This window comes from Bubalus bubalis, chromosome 15 (assembly GCF_019923935.1).
Source record: "Bubalus bubalis isolate 160015118507 breed Murrah chromosome 15, NDDB_SH_1, whole genome shotgun sequence".
NCBI classification, from domain to species: domain Eukaryota; kingdom Metazoa; phylum Chordata; class Mammalia; order Artiodactyla; family Bovidae; genus Bubalus; species Bubalus bubalis.
In genome coordinates, this window is record NC_059171.1 from 42,722,480 (window position 1) to 42,730,170 (window position 7,691).

Genomic DNA, 7,691 nt, shown 5'->3' on the forward strand with positions numbered 1-7,691 from the left:
TCAATATTACAGGAACAATAGAGCAGAGCACTGAGGTTATTAAACAGTATAGATCTAGATTATCAACTTAATAATAAAATCAAATTTTTGTTCAAAATTAAAGAACTATATAAATCGGGTTTTTTTGCCAAATTCTACTACATCCTCTTCCATGTTCTGAGTTATATTTGTCAGTGTAGGAAAATATTTAACACCAAATTTAGACATCTTTGAGTTATGCTGTCTTGAATACTAATATCTCTCAGCCAATTTGCATTTAGATACTACTATTAGCCACAGAGTTATTGATCTATGTTAGGTATTAATTCAATGATCAACATAAATACTCTAAGTAGAGCTATAATTACACAGCTAAGTGGATGCTTTCTTTTGAAAAGATTTTAAAACTATTTTAGTGTTATAACAGGATCAGCACAATACCTCTAACCTAGCACCTTGGAACATTAATAAATGTAAAGTTTTAAAAGATTCCATGGGCAAATAAGTTAAGCAAATACAAAATTAAATACACTCTTGTTTTAGCGTAGTATGTCTCAGCATTTTTATTATGTTGATAAGTATATTAAGTGGGGCAAACATTTAGAACTGCTAATCTTTCAATAGGATTAGTGAAAAGAAGATTTCTGTAAGTAAATATATATAAGAAATATTCTCTTTTCCAACAGACGTAAACAGGATTGTCTGACAAAGTCGTCTGGCCCAGGACATAAGAATAATGCATTTAAAAGAATCATCTGCTGCACGTTTTTCATTTGTTGTGATATTTGATCCAAACTATTTCATGTCTCCCATTTAACTTTTGAATAAAAAATTAAAGCTAAAAGCAGGTTTAGTACAGGAGAAGAGCTGCAGAGGGCCAGAGCTAAGCCAGTGGGCTCTATTTTTGAAGCAGCCTTTTATTTCTGCATCTCTGATATCCAAGGCATAGCTTTCAAAAACACTTCTCTTGTGACTAGGTTGCTTTTATCTTTCCCATTTTATTAAAGGAGTTAAATGGAAGATATTCTGAAACTCCAATTTAGCTTTTATTTTTCAATAAAAATGACAGTCGAAAAACAGTATAACCACAGGAGAGGCAGGGCAACCTGGCACAGAGGGGGTGGATGCCCGCTGAGCTGGGACTACAAAGTGTTTGGATAACACACTCACCAGGCTTTCTAAATACCTTGGTGAGACACTGTCAGAGGAGGGCAAATAATGGTCTTTATCTTTGAATTCACCCCAGCTCTTTTTACTGTCATGAAATTTTTATTTAAAGAAATCTAAAAAGAAGACCATTTGAATATGGTTCTTAAATACTCTAATGCACTTATTTGGGTTTGATGTGCCTTTATGCCATAACTTAGAAAGTATAAATTTCTCTTCTTCATTATAAGTAGAATAGGCTATCCCCAGGCCTCTCCCATTAATCATACTGCTCATTCGACAGTATATCCTTAAGTAATATTTACTGAATTTATAGTGAAGTCCTAAGTTGTGAGCATGAACTGCCTCCATAAATAACCTTCTAAAACATCATGTATTTAGAAAAGGTTTAGATTGTAAAAAGTGCCATAAACCTTGACTAGTTTTAAAATAAAATCTCAAAACAGGCAGCAATTTCTAAAATATACCATAGATATATTAATATAACCGATAGAGAAGAATGTGCTTCATTCGTTTATTTTTATTTTTTGCCAGCATCATGCAGGGTTAAGGTGCTCCTGTTCACTTATTTATTTTAAGGATGGTGTGTGTTCATTGATGATATGATGATACAAATACTTGGTAGATTATGGCGTGGAGGTTTATATTGAATCCAATATAACAATATAACTTGGAATTACACAGAACAAATTATGTTAATATTGTTAGTCTTATTTTTCAAAATCCTAAGTGAGAAAGGAATTTATGTTAGTATTGACCAGTAGAGACCTGGAGGTAAATGATAGAGGTTGAGGTGAAAGAAGGGGTAGCTTTCCATAGTATATTTTGGGAGAGGCACAGAGTCAACAGCTCAGATTTGTGGGTCTACTATCCTAAGCTGTAAATTCCACGATCTGAGGAGCAGATCTTAATATTCTGCCTGGCTTTGCCTTGGTCCCTGGTGGAGATATTCTGAATTGATTTAAAGCTGAATAGCACTGGGTTTTGCATTGAGTGGTCCCCTCCAAGTCTTTTCACTTAGATGAGCCAAGTTAAAATATTAGTGAAAATGATTTTCTATAAGAAACATGAAATGAGATACTTAAGAAGCTTCAGAAATGTTAATAAGTGTGCCCTAATTGTTAGATGCTATTAAAATGTGATATGGAAGGTCTTTTCCATATTCACACGGTTATCAGATTAATACATTAGCGCATTGTCCTCTCAATCTGAAATTAGTAGTAGCTGCTCTAGAGGCATAATGCTAATCTAGCCTTCTTTTTACCAGTAGTTACAAGTTCATCAAAATACAAAAATAACTAGAAGGTTAAAATAGACAGATTTGGGCTGAGGGCATGGGAAGTTCCATGATAACAATGTCTGAATCTTTAGGGTGTCTTCACATCACTTTAGAGGTATGTTTTCCTGGTTTTCCATTGGTTTCCCTTTTATCATGAACCAGATTAACCAATAGATTTCATTTGAAAAACTTCTGTTGAATTTGTGACCATATAAATTGTTTTGATAAGTATGCTTTATGAAAAGTATTTAAAAAGTGGCTTTATATTTACAACAAAAGAACCTGTCCCCATATTTAAAATATAGTTATAAATCTGAATATTTAAAATTTACAATTAGTTGCATCACATTACTGAAACTCATAATGCATCAAGAAAAAAATTTTAATATGTTGTTACATTTTTGGTAACTATTTAAAGTTAAACAGACATGCCAAGTAGATAATACCTAACTTCCATTAAAGAAATAAGATTAACTATTACACGCCTTTTTTCATAATGAAGAAAGCCATCTGCTTTATCCAAAAAGATTCCTGGAATTGTAACTCTTATTGGACTCCTTTATTATAGTTTCCATTTGGTAACATTGACTAATTAATAGATTGATTGCATTTTGTCTATTTTGACTTTACAGAAAGAAAGCTTCTTGAGAGATGTGATAACACCAGAAATGGTATTCCAAAGGCCCTGTGATTGCATGACCTGGAGATAACTCATTACTGAGGCAGAAAGAGTTGCTATTAAGGATGGAATATAAGATGCAGAACCTTTATGACTATGTTAAAAACGTTTATACTTCAACATATCCTACTGCCCACTGTCCCAGGAAGTGGAAAAATAGATTTATCATCTAGATAATTCAGAGTAACCTTTCCCTTTGCCAGAATTGTTTGGATAATTATATCAATTTTCTTTGCTCAAATTAGAAAGCTTTTTTTTTTTTCCTGAAATTTGAGACTCTGTTTTGACCAGTTGAAGACATTCAGAAACTTCTCTGCCCTCTTTAAATTCAACATCATTATTAGAAAGTGTGCTTTCTTTTATATCTATAGCACTTATGCTGAGCTTAATTTCTAAACATGTTCAAGTTTTATTTTATTATGAAAATAATATATGGTCATTGGAAAAATTCAACGAATGCAGGCATGTATAAAGTAAAAATGCATGTGTGCGTTGTCACTCAGTTGTGTTTGACTCTTTGTGACCCTATGGACTGTAGACCACCAGGCTCCTCTGTCCATGGGATAATCCAGGCAAGAATACTGAAGTGGGTTGCCATGCCCTTCTCCAGGAGAACTTCTTTACTTAAGGATTTAACTCATATCTCCTATGTCTCTTGCATTGGAGGCAGATTCTTTACCCTCTTAGCCATTTGGGAAGCCAGACTTCCCTGGTGGCTCAGACGGTAAAGAGTCTGCCTACAATGTGGAAGACCGGGGTTCAATCCCTGTGTTGGGAAAATCTCCTAGAGAAGGAAATGGCAACCCACTCCAGTATTCTTACCTGGAAAATCCCATGGACAGAGGAGCCTAGTAGACTACAGTCCATGGGGTTGCAAAGAGTCGGACACGGCTGAGTGACTTCCCTTTTTTTTTTTCATTTAGGATAAAAGTAAAGGCATCCATATTCAAACACCCTTACTCTGATACTGTTCCCAAGTGGCACAATGGTAGAGAATCCACCTGCCAATTCAGGAGATGCAAGAGACAAGGGTTCAATCCCTGGGTCAGGAAGATCCCCTGGAGTAGGAAATGGCAACCCATTCTAGCTTTCTTGCCCAGAAAATCCCATGGACAGAGGAGCCTGGTGGGCTACAGTCCAGGGGGTCACGAAGAGTCAGACATGACTGAGCACAAAAAAAGAAGAAAAAAAGACCCTACTACTCTCCCTAGAACTAGCCACAGTCAGCATTGTTAAGATCACTTCTCTAGACATTTGACAGTTCAATATATCTTCTTGGGTGTATACTATATAGTTTATACATATAAATTGGTACAGATATTTTTTCTACTTCTGGCTTTTTTTAGATAACACTATATTTTGGAGATCTCTCCATGTCAGCACAATGAAAACTGCATAAGTGCCAAAGCATTGAAGTACCAAAATTTATTCAACAACTCTATATTAAGTTGTGCTAGAAGGCAATGGCACCCCACTCCAGTCCTCCTGCCTGGAAAATCCTATGGACGGAGGAGCCTGGTGGGCTGCAGTCCATGGGGTCGCTGAGGGTTGGACATGACTGAGCGACTTCACTTTCACTTTTCACTTTCCTGCATTGGAGAAGGAAATGGCAACCCACTCCAGTGTTCTTGCCTGGAGAATCCTAGGGACTGGGGAGCCTGGTGGGCTGCCGTCTATGGGGTCTCACAGAGTTGAACATGACTGAAGTGACGCAGCAGCAGCAGCAGCAGCAGCAAAGATAAACCACTCCCTAGGATTCAATATATTATCTGCTCTTGGCATGCTAATTTAAGCCCACAGCAGAAGAGGCAATAGTTTTCCTTGGTTATGCAAAGTTTTAGCCTAGAGGAAAAAGTAAAGAAAGTAGGAATAATATCTGAATGTTGAAAGGTAATTTCTGTTTCTTCAGGATTCTGGTTAATCCATACCAGTTTTCAAGTGCTTATTACTGAATTTAAATACAGCTGGGAGAGATAGCCCTTTGAGATGGGATGTAGTCATTGGTTCCAATTCCAAAAGGATTCTATTCCTTCAAGAGGAATCCACTACAGTGCAATTGATTTCTTTCCTATATTCTAATCTGCTCCCGTCAAAAAAATAAAACGAAGTTGCTTTGGCAGCATATATACTAAAATTGGAATAATGCAGAGAAGATTAGCATGGCCCCTGTGCAAGGATGACATGGAAACTCCTGAAGTGTTCCAAATTTTTATTTGTGTCATTGTAAGGCAGAAACCAACACAACATTGTAAAGCAATTATCCTCCAATTAAATATTTTTTAATAAAAAATAAAAATAATTGTCAAAAACAAACCAGAATTACTGAGAACTTTACAAATTATCTTTCTCCTATTTTAATATCTTTTGATTTCCATTCATTATGTGTTAGGAGTCCATTCATGTGTCCCTATACCCTTTTATGCTACTGCTGCTAAGTCGATTCAGTCGTGTCCGACTCTGTGTGACCCCATAGATGGCAGCCCACCAGGCTCCCCTGTCCCTGGGATTCTCCAGGCAAGAACACTGGAGTGGGTTGCCATTTCCTTCTCCAATGCATGAAAGTGAAAAGTGAAAGTGAAGTCTCTCAGTCGTGTCCGACTCTTAGCAACCCCATGGGCTGCAGCCCACCAGGCTCCTCTGTCCATGGGATTTTCCAGGCAAGAGTACTGAAGTGGGGTGCCATTGCCTTTTCTGATACCTTTTTATACACTCACCCCCATGTTCATTTCAGCACTATTTGTAATAGCCAAGACATAGAAACAACCCAAGGGTCCATTAATAGATGAATGGATAAGAAAGGACACAGTATATATACACAATGGAGTATTACTCAGCCATCAGAAAAGCTGGAAAGTCAGCAAAGAAACTGCCATTTTCAACAAATGAATGGACCTTGAGCACATTCTGCTGAGATAAGTCAGACAAAGTAAAACAAGTACTGTATGATGTCACTTGCTTCCCAGGTAGCTCAGGTGGTAAAGAATCTGCCTGTAATGCAGGAGACCCAGATTCAATCCTTGGGTTGAGGAGATCCCCCAGATAAGGAAATGGCAACCCCCTCCAGTAGTCTTACCTGGAGAATTCCATGGAAAGAGGAGCTTGTTGGGCTAAAGTCCATGGGGTTGCAGAGTTGGACATAACAGTGACTCACACACACATGCATACACTCACACACACAAACACAAGATGCCACTTACATGAGACATAAAAAAGTCAAACTTACAAAAAAAACATAGAGTGAAGTAAGCCAGAAAGAAAAACACCAATACAGTATACTAACACATATATATGCAATTTAGAAAGATGGTACCAATAACCCTGTGTATGAGACAGCAAAAGAGACACTGATGTATAGAACAGTCTTATGGACTCTGTGGGGGGGGGGGGGGGAAGATTTGGGAGAATGGCATTGAAACATGTAAAATATCATGTATGAAACGAGTTGCCAGTCCAGGTTCAATGCACGATACTGGATGCTTGGGGCTAGTGCACTGGGACGACCCAGAGGATGGTATGGGGAGGGAGGAGGGAGGAGGGTTCAGGATGGGGAACACATGTATACCTGTGGTGGATTCATTTTGATATTTGGCAAAACTAATACAATTTTGTAAAGTTTAAAAATAAAATAAAATTTAAAAAAAAAAGGATAAAAAAAAAACATAGAGTAAAACAATGTTTAGCAGAGGATGGAGGAGGGGGAGTATAAAACTGATGTACTTTAAGGGTACAAACTTGGCAATGAGTAGTAAATAAGCTGTAGAGGTCTTTCTAAACTCTTATATTCCTACTTGCTAAAGTCCTGAATTAAGTGTGAAATCTGACTCCAGTGAGAACAGCTCCAATCAGTATTATTAAAAAAATAAAATTTATGACTTTGACAATTTTATCCTTCTGTTTCTGTCTGATATATTTCTCTAATTTCATCAGAATCTTAAAGTCATCTAAGTTTTGTGTTACTCTTTGTATTAATTTTCTCCTGTTCCTGACCTTTTTATGTCTGTAATTCTTTTAGGAAAAGGGACGTGTCGCTATTCTCACTTTCATCATATTTACTGCAAAATTCCACTCTAAAGTTTCTTCACTTGTCTCTTAAGATATTTACCAGTCTAGGACCTTAAAGTTTCCAAAGGTAACAAAAACTTCTCCTTTAAAAATTAGTGCTTCTTTTTTATAGTAGGAGATTTCTACAATATTGCTTTTATTTGATATTTGCATTTTGCTAGACAACAAAAGGTACATTTTCACTATGATCTGTGTTTCCTGCTGTAATGCTTGTTGCTTCTTTCTCTTTATCCTTTTATTTATTTATTTATTTTTAAATTTTTGATATGAACTGTCTTCCTACTTCCTTTCAGTGCAGTTCAGCTGAACTTGTCAAATAAACCTTTCTTGCTACTGGTGCTAAATCTAACTGGACTCAACTAATTCAAATGTTTTGTTTCCCTTTCCCCCACTTCCCAAATCTCCTGTTTGAAATGCAGTAATAAAGCATAATATTTAAAGTTGGTTCCATTCCTCACTGACTTGTTTTTCATCAGAATCCAGGACAATTTTATGAATAATTATTTTAATACTGTATGAATTGTA

At 36.5% G+C, this 7,691-nt stretch overlaps 1 non-coding gene across 1 annotated transcript; it reads left to right on the forward strand.

Moving 5' to 3' along the window:
• The first annotated feature begins 5,212 nt into the window (after positions 1–5,212).
• Positions 5,213–5,315, forward strand: LOC112579255. The gene has a single exon (XR_003103753.2). It is a non-coding gene; the product is annotated as a U6 spliceosomal RNA (small nuclear RNA).
• Positions 5,316–7,691: the final 2,376 nt, after the last annotated feature.